The sequence below is a fragment of the Argiope bruennichi genome, chromosome 5 (assembly GCF_947563725.1).
Source record: "Argiope bruennichi chromosome 5, qqArgBrue1.1, whole genome shotgun sequence".
Taxonomy (NCBI): Eukaryota; Metazoa; Arthropoda; class Arachnida; order Araneae; family Araneidae; genus Argiope; species Argiope bruennichi.
In genome coordinates this window covers 112,072,492-112,082,053 of record NC_079155.1, presented here as the reverse complement: position 1 = coordinate 112,082,053, position 9,562 = coordinate 112,072,492, and positions in this window count along the sequence as shown.

Below are 9,562 nucleotides of genomic sequence, written 5' to 3'. Positions count from 1 at the left end.
CCCTTCAGACGCTCTCGAGGTACGAGACTTGGTGGCTAGATCGGCAGGATGTGGCGTTGTATTTTTCTTATCTTCTGGTCAAATCTCGAGAGCGATAAATAATTTTGTAATTTTTCTTTTTTTTTTAAATAAATTATATCTATATTTTTCCATTAATCATAGAGTTACTATGAATCAATCCAAATCATATATTTCAAAACAATATTTTAATTTCAAACTATTTCTATGTTTATTCGGAATTTCAAGAGTCGAGTTCGCGCACATGAGCAGAATCTACTCGCATTCTTAGCATTGTGCTTTTAAAACCAGATTTACACTGTACTTAAAACTTTTTGCAGAGTCGTAATGAGGTTCTTAGACCCTTCAGACGCTCTCAAGGTACGAGACTTGGTGGCTAGATCAGCAGGATGTGCCATTGTTTTTTTCTGGTCTTCTGTTCGAATCTCGAGAGCGAGAAATAATTTTGTAATTTTTCTTTTTTTTGTAATAAATTTTACCTATATTTCTCAATTATTCATACAGTTATGATGAATTATTCCAAATCATATATTTCAAAACTATATTTAATTTCAAAATATTTCTATATTTAATCGGAATTTTAAGTGTCAAGTTCAAGCACATGCGCAGAATCTACTCGTATTCTTAGCATTGTGCTTTTAAAACCAGATTTACACTGTACTTAAAATTTATTGCCGAGTCGTAATAAGATTTTTAGACCCTTGAGACTCTCTCGAAGTACGAGACTTTTTGGCTAGATCAGCAGGATGTGCCATTGTATTTTTCTGGTCTTCTGGTCAAATCTCGAGAGCGACAAATAATTTTGTAATTTTTCTTTTTTTGTAATAAATTTTATCTATATTTCTCAATTATTCATGCAGTTATGATGAATTATTCCAAATCATATATTTGAAAACTCTATTTTAATTTCAAAACATTTCTATATTTAATCGGAATTTCTAGAGTCAAGTTCGCGCACTTGCGCAGAATCTACTCGTATTCTTAGCATTGTGATTTTAAAACCAGATTTACACTGTATTTAAAACTTATTGCCGAGTCGTAATGAGATTTTTAGACCCTTCAGACGCTCTCGAGGTACGAGACTTGGTGGCTAGATCGGCAGGATTTGGCGTTGTATTTTTCTTATCTTCTGGTCAAATCTCGAGAGCGATAAATAATTTTGTAATTTTTCTTCTTTTTTTAAATAAATTATATCTATATTTGTCAATTATTCATGCAGTTATGATGAATTATTCCAAATCATATATTTCAAAACTATATTTAATTTCAAAATATTTCTATATTTAATCGGAATTTTAAGTGTCAAGTTCAAGCACATGCGCAGAATCTACTCGTATTCTTAGCATTGTGCTTTTAAAACCAGATTTACACTGTACTTAAAATTTATTGCCGAGTCGTAATAAGATTTTTAGACCCTTGAGACTCTCTCGAGGTACGAGAGTTTTTGGCTAGATCAGCAGGATGTGCCATTGTATTTTTCTGGTCTTCTGTTCGAATCTCGAAAGCGACAAATAATTTTGTAATTTTCCTTTTTTTTTAAATAAATTTTATTTATATTTCTCCATTAATCATAGAGTTACTATGAATCAATCCAAATCATATATTTCAAAACAATATTTTAATTTCAAAATATTTCTATATTTAATCGGAATTTCAAGAATCAAGTTCGCGCACATGCGCAGAATCTACTCGTATTCTTAGCATTGTGCTTTTAAAACCAGATTTACACTGTAATTAAAACTTATTGCCGAGTCGTAATGAGGTTCATAGACCCTTCAGACGCTATCGAGGTACGAGAATTGGTGGCTAGATCAGCAGGATGTGCCATTGTATTTTTCTGGTCTTCTGTTCGAATCTCGAGAGCGACAAATAAGTTTGTAATTTTTCTTTTTTTAAAATAAATTTTATCTCTATTTCTCCATTAATCATAGAGTTACTATGAATCAATCCAAATCATATATTTCAAAACAATATTTTAATTTCAAAATATTTTTATATTTAATCGGAATTTCAAGAATCAAGTCGCGCACATGCGCAGAATCTACTCGTATTCTCAGCATTGTGCTTTTAAAACCAGATTTACACTGTAATTAAAAGTTATTGCCGAGTCGTAATGAGGTTCTTAGACCCTTCAGACGCTCTCGAGGTACAAGACTTGGTGGCTAGATCGGCAGGATGTGCCATTGTATTTTTCTGGTCTTCTGTTCGAATCTCGAGAGCGACAAATAATTTTGTAATTTTTCTCTTTTTTTTAATAAATTTTATCCATATTTCTCCATTAATCATAGAGTTACTATGAATCAATCCAAATCATATATTTTAAAACAATATTTTAATTTCAAAATATTTCTATATTTAATCGGAATTTCTAGAGTCAAGTTCGCGCACTTGCGCAGAATCTACTTGTATTCTTAGCATTGTGCTTTTAAAAAGAGATTTACAATGTACATAAAACATTCTGCCGAGTCGTAATGAGGATCCTAGAACCTTAAGGCGCTCTGGAGGCACGAGACTTGGTGGCCAGATCTTCAGGATGTGACATTTTATTTTGCTGGTCTTCAGTTCGAATCTCGAAAGCGACAAATAATTTTGTAATTTTTATTTTTTTTAATAAATTTTATCTATATTTCTCCATTAATCATAGAGTTACCTCATTTGAAAGAAAATTAGATGATAATGGTGATGTCGTGCCCGCGTTACAACATAAAGGGTGGTATTATTATTATTTTTTTATGTTTGAATAATCTAAAGATTTGGAATTAAGAAAAATTAGGAGTGAAAAATTAGGAAAAATTTCGAGTTTCTGGCTCCATTAAAGGGGGCCGCGGTGGCCTAGTGGTAAGGACTCGGCTCTGGAACCGAATGGTTTCAGGTTCGTGATCCGATTCCACTGAAAGACCTTCGTGTAAACAGTCTGGTGCACGTAAAATCCGTCCGGACCAAAAGTTCCCCTCGCTGGTGTGGAGAGGGGGGTTGCCAGCTCAGATGTCGCCATCGTCATCTGCCGCGGTTCAAAATTACGAAGTCCATCCCAAAATCGCCCTAGTGTTGCTTTAAAATGGGGCGTTTATATAACTAAACTAAACCCCCACTCAAATTGGAAATAATTAATGAAAATGTAAATGGTTTCGAGAAAATTTTCTTGGTGTCCTTTATTTTTAAAAATAACTATTTTCTAACTTAAATTTTTTAGTGCATTGTAAGAACAAATCTTATTTATGAATTTCTCTTTTGGACTCAAATTATATTCTAAACTCGAATTTGTATAAAATTAATTTAATTAAAAGGACTATTCAAAATTAGAATGGGAGGTCCAATTTTGAAGGTTCTACCTATTTTTCATGTGGTGATACTCGTATCGAGAGGAAATTAGCACTCACTCCATAATTGGTGCTCTATTTCCTCCTCAATGCAGATTAATTCCTCCTGAAATTCCTTGAGTAAACCTCTTCCTTTTTTTTCGGAGCTAAATTAGACTTCAACCGCAGATACTACTTAAGTGTGTTTAAAAGAAGCTGTCCCATTTATCCTTTTAACATAATTAAATTTATATTGGTGGACGTACTATCTGTAAATTGGACATACATGATAAAAAAAAATATTTAGTTCTCTTAGTTACTTAATAATTTATAAGATTTAGAGCTACCATGTTTAGGGTACAGTTATATGCTTTTTAACTAGCAGACGTTCTTTAAGAAATGATTTTTCTCACGCGCGCGTTGTTAAATCCAATTTTTGTGCCTGAGTTATCACTGCTACAACTAAAAATTTCAAAAGTAATATAAAGATAGATGAATCAGTCCTCAAATATTAATTATCAAGCTATAATATTTCTGACTAAGATTCCCTTTTTTCTATGAGAAAAAATGGAAATGAGAATTTGATTCACAAATTTTTTAATTTGTTTCAAATACAATAGAAAACTACGTGCTGCCCATATTAGTAACAAATACATATTTATATATAAATACCACGAAAAAAAATGAACTCATTCGTTAAAAAAAACTCTATGTATTATAGAGGAAAATTAAATAAAACTGAATTTCAGGTCAAATAAAAAATTTTAAGATAAATCTTCAATGAAAAAAGATAATTTCCCCAATTCGGCATTAAAAAAGCCAAAATGGCAACTCAGAACTATAATTAAAAGTTATTCAGTTATTTTTCCGCTCTTTAGAAAAAGTGTAGTTGGCAATTTCTTTTCCGAAATATGTTTGCTTTTATATGCAAATGTAAAATGGAGGAACAAAATTCTGTTTCATTTGAATGAAAAACATTCATTTCATGATTAGAATTTTTCTTACAAAAATTGAATTGTTTTCTTTGAAGTTTGGACAACAATATATATATATATATATATATATTAATTTTTTTTTTCTGCGTGAAACCATTTGATCGTTGTACACCTCATATTTTAAAATATTAGTCTTAACATCATGATGTATGTAGGTGAGATCATGAAAAATTTTTTTGAAAAAGGTAAGATTTTAAACTTTATGATGCCTGCATTCTTTTTCTTACTTATTAAACCTATTTTTTAATGAGCTATTTCGATTATGACGTAAAATTCTATTTTGTATTAATTAGTAAAATGTTTCAAAAACAAAAATGTCTTTTTTATGTGCTTTATTGTTATTATTATTGTTGTTGTTCTTGTTGTAGTCTTTGTGAGTTACTCAAATCTTACTTAATTTGATCGAAAATTTGGTGATTGAATACGTTAAAAAACCCGAAATTTCTCGCATTCATCTAACATTTTCTTTCTTAGTGAGAAGTAAAACGATGAAAATAATTCCCGAGTTCATACTAAAAATAAGAAATTGAATTTCATATAGTCTAAAAAAAAATTAATTGATAGAAATTTATTAGGCTAAACTTTGATATATAATCATTTGGCGCCTTGTGAGGTTGGTAATTTTTCAGCGATGTTTTTGCTATCGTTCCGCTATTGGTGCCGTTCGTGCCACATTCGGGCGTTTCGCTAAAATTTAGCGATAAACATTTTTTTTTGGGTGGGGGGTGAAAATGATTGCATATCAAAGCTGTTCCAATCTATCTGTGTGGCTTTGCTAGTCGCTTAAAAATGATATATATATTTCTGAATAATTTATCGTGCTAGGATTTATCATCAAAGACATACGAAATAATAAAAAAAATGTATTTTTCCTGTACTGAAAAAAATTGGGGTTGAAATCTACTTTAATGTGCCATTTGAGTTTGTCGTTAGTATGGTAATCCAAATAAGCAAGTGGAATAGTTCTTTTAGCAACGTTATGCCCTGATTTTTTACCTTGCTAGCCATCTTGATGTATAACGTTATCGACTTGGCACTATTGGCATTCTTCAAGATGTCAAGAGGCACATTTAATTAAATTTCAACCAAATTTTGACATTTTAAGACAATTTTGCATTATTTCAAAAACAGCTAATGTTACATAAACTTTAATAAAATTGGATTGAAATTTGCTTACTTTATATTACGCTTTGCCCTTTCGAAATTAAATGAAGCATTAATTGCAATGTTAGATAGCTAAATTTGAATTTTCTTATTTAATTACACGTAATTAAAAAATTTCTTAAAAACTCAAACTAAATTTGTGTTTTTCAATCCAAAATATAGCCAAATTTAATCTATTGTGCAATAGGTACTTTATACTGCAGTGTTTAATTTTGGAAAAAAAAAAGAAAAAAAAAGGCTTCCCTGGGATTTTTTTTTCTGTATTAATTTACAAAAATAGCTGTACTTTAAAATATGCTTTGGCATTAAATTATAACTATGTATTTATTATATAAAGCAGAAAATACCATTAGGCTCACGATTAATATACGGTCGCCAAAGTTGATTTATTCTGAGACGATATTTTTTTTCACCAAATGTAATAGTGAGAATTTTTTATTGCAATTCGAAAAGCCATTTTGTAATCATCCAAGATGGCGAATTTTGCATGAGTTTTTGGATCATTGGCATGATTTTGTACTATAGAGCTATTTTATATTTTATTTACAAAATTAAATTATTGTACTGTTAAAGAACTGTTTATAATTTTCAAAATTAATTATTTCGGTACTTATCACTTGCGGTATCGTGTGTTAGCGAACGTTTTTTGTAAAAGTCGCCAAGAAAATTGACTAACCTTGGCAATATTGCTACTATTGCAGATATTTAAAAATGGCGTCAGAAATTGACGCTTCTTTCCCACTTGGCACAGTTGGCTTCATGATCCCTATAGTCGATAAGTACCATTATTTCTTAATAAAAATAGTTTTTTTTTTTAATTTAAAGTAACCTTTAAAAAAACTAATGTAATCGATGTTGCAAACTTCTTTTTAATGTAACTAATTTTTAAAAATTTATTTTAGACACAATTTGTAATAATGCTTTTTATTGTTGTTATTGAATTTAAAATAATTTTATTGCTTCATCAAATCCTACGCTCATGCGTTTTTGTCTGTGTTGCAATTGCGATAAAAAATATTGCTTTATTTAGATATTTACAAAAAGGCATATTTTTTTTTATTTCCGATTTGATTTTGTAGCATACGCACCATTTATTCCACACAGCATATCAATGTCATTAGTTTAATTACAGTACAATGTTTTATTAATTTTCAATTTTTTTTTAAATGGTCCTGATGAATACCATCAACAAGATCATTCATATTCCTCTTTCTACCGAAGGGAGAGGATTTAGGGGGACAAAAAGGAAGAAGCACAAAGGATTCTATTACGGTCAGATACACAAAAAACAAAAAAATATGAGAAAGATTCTTATTAGGTAATGGCAATCAAAACCACCAAATGAAGAAACTTTTGTTGATGCTATAACAATGATGGTTTGGGAGAAATGGAATCAAAAAGGTAAAACTCATACTATGTAGGTCAAAATATGGAGACAAAGAGGAACAGACATAATTGCTAGTTGAGAAATCGGACGTCACATGAAATAGAAAGCGTGAAAATTTACAAAAAGTTCTGTAGAGAATTATTTCAACGCTAGATAATCAATTGGTATCCAAATTGAAAATGAAATCAGCTCCCGATGAAATTCTTGATTAAAAATTGCCATTCTGATATTCCTATTCATTGATTTTCATTTATATTCGGTTTTTCAGTTTAATGAAGCAGTTTAAATTAGATCATTTATCAAAGTGGAAAAGTTTCACTCGTGATAATAATAAAAAAGTTTATTGTAATTTAAGTTTATTTAACTATTTTTTCATGTTTTGAGGGTATAGAGAGGGAATTCCCAAACAGTGGGAACTCCCACTTGTTATAGTCCGCTTGTGGGTGACGATACAATCTTAAATGTACATGTGACATTCCACAATTTGTAAAAATGGGATGCAACCTCAAAATCCCATAACAATATGATAAGAAATGGCGCATGTCGCAAACAATCGTCTCGCGTCGAATGACAAACTATTCGATTTTGTATTTTGTCATTAGACACGGTTATAACTCAAAAACACTTAAAACTAGATGAATGAGATTTGGTATGTGATATTTACAATGAATTTGTAGATTTCTATCAAATTTTGAACAAATATATGCACAAGAAGTTTGTCAGTACGTTCGAGTTCAAAAAATAAACACAAAATACAGAAAAATATTAAATTTGGTGCACAGAATTTGATTTTATTTGAAGTAATTTTAAACCAAATCTGTGAAAGGTTTGACTGGCTGTTGGTTTGACTCAAAAACCCAACGGCTTGAATGAATAAAACTTGGTACGTGATCTTGTTATTTACTTACTTTAGTTCTGTTGTCAAATTTTGTTCTTAATCGATCCGACAAAAAGACGACCAAAAATGTATATTTCTTTTTCTTTATTGGGCTAAGAATCACGGAATTTTTATCCACTGAACTCTGATCTGAGCATTCGTGTTCTTGCTCAAATTCTACAATTTTCTTGCTGGACGCATTGTGATATTGAAACACTTTTAATTACGGAATATGCATAAGAATTTCGGTAAAACCTCTCATGTTGGTTTGTTCTCTTCATGACCAGGTGTACTTTTTTCCAAGTAAAATTTGAGTAAGATTAAAGGAAAATGGTGTATTTTTATGGTTGGATACTGCTAAGCTGCTGATTTTTCTGTCACTGTGAATTACTTTTGTTCTACGGGGTAGCTGTGTTTTGCATAAATAACAGCATCCTTAGATATGAAGCGTTTCGCTTGAAACTCGAATCGCCTTCATTGCGTTTTGCTGTCTATTGGTGTGTCAAGGTGTTTCGTTAAAATGCACAGAATGTTGGTTTTCCATTGTTTCTGTCTTTTAAGCCATCAGTGAAAATATTCAAATCAGTGTTACTGCTGATATTGTTGCTTCCATATTCTAGCGATACTTAAAGTGAGATGCAGATATAGAAAAAGATATGAAGCATGAGTTTTGCTCAATTACTTTATTTGGAATCAAGCATGACTATTAACACTTCTTCGAAGAAAATGCTTTGCTAGTATTATTCGTGTGAAAACAGTTAGCCATCTTGAAAATAGGTCCCAGGATATAATGAACATTTCATCAAAAGAATGTTATATATAGAATACGCTCACACAATTTCTGTGCGAGCAAAAAGATATTTTATAATAATAATATACGTCATGTAAGATATTATTCCCGCCGTCATTTTCTGCCGCGATGGCTTCATAATAAGTTCTCGACTTCGGAGTGAAAATTGAAATGCAGAAGAACCACCGAATAAGCTGGTTAAATCGGTCGGAGCCAAAGGCCTTTTCGCTGATATGGTGCGAAAATTTAGAATGGAAATTATGTCAGATGTCGTCCTCGTTTTCTAACCGTGATTCAAAAGTACAGGGTCTATCCAAAAATAGTTTTAATGTTGCTTCAAAATAAGAAGTTCAATGTAATTAAATTAGTTTAAAAATATTTTCTTTATCTGCTTTCTTTCAAAAAAAAAAAAAAAAAAGAGGGAGAGAGAAAGTTTTCATTAAGGAGTGAATTACTTTTGGGTAACGCCTTTTTAGGACTTAATGTTATCAACAGTATCGGATGTAGTTCTGCAGCTCTAGATAGAAACCATCGCCAGGACCCTCTTTTTTAAATTACTTATCGATTTAATTTCACGTCTCAACTCTTTAACTTAATTAATACCTAAAATATTTATTTTATTTCAACACCATTGCAAAAATATATATTTTTTTGCATTTTTTTAATATGCACATTCTTTAAAAAATGATTAATAAAATTCTTGAAAAATGAACTACAATTCTTAATTACTGATTTCCTTAATTTCCAATTTAGGCATTTGATTTATATAATGAATTATGAAGAAATAATAAATTACAAAGAACTATAAAATTATTTTGCGGAACTTGTCAAGAACAAGGCATTATAAAAGGTTAATGAATGATTAGTATAATGCATTAGAAAAAAGTAATTAATCATACCTTAATCAATGATTTAATAATACAATGTTAATTCTAATATTTTGTAATTCAAATAATTTGCATTTTGTTCAAATCTATTTATTTGACAATGAGGCAAGTTATATTTTTTCAAGACCTGTCTAAGACCACATTC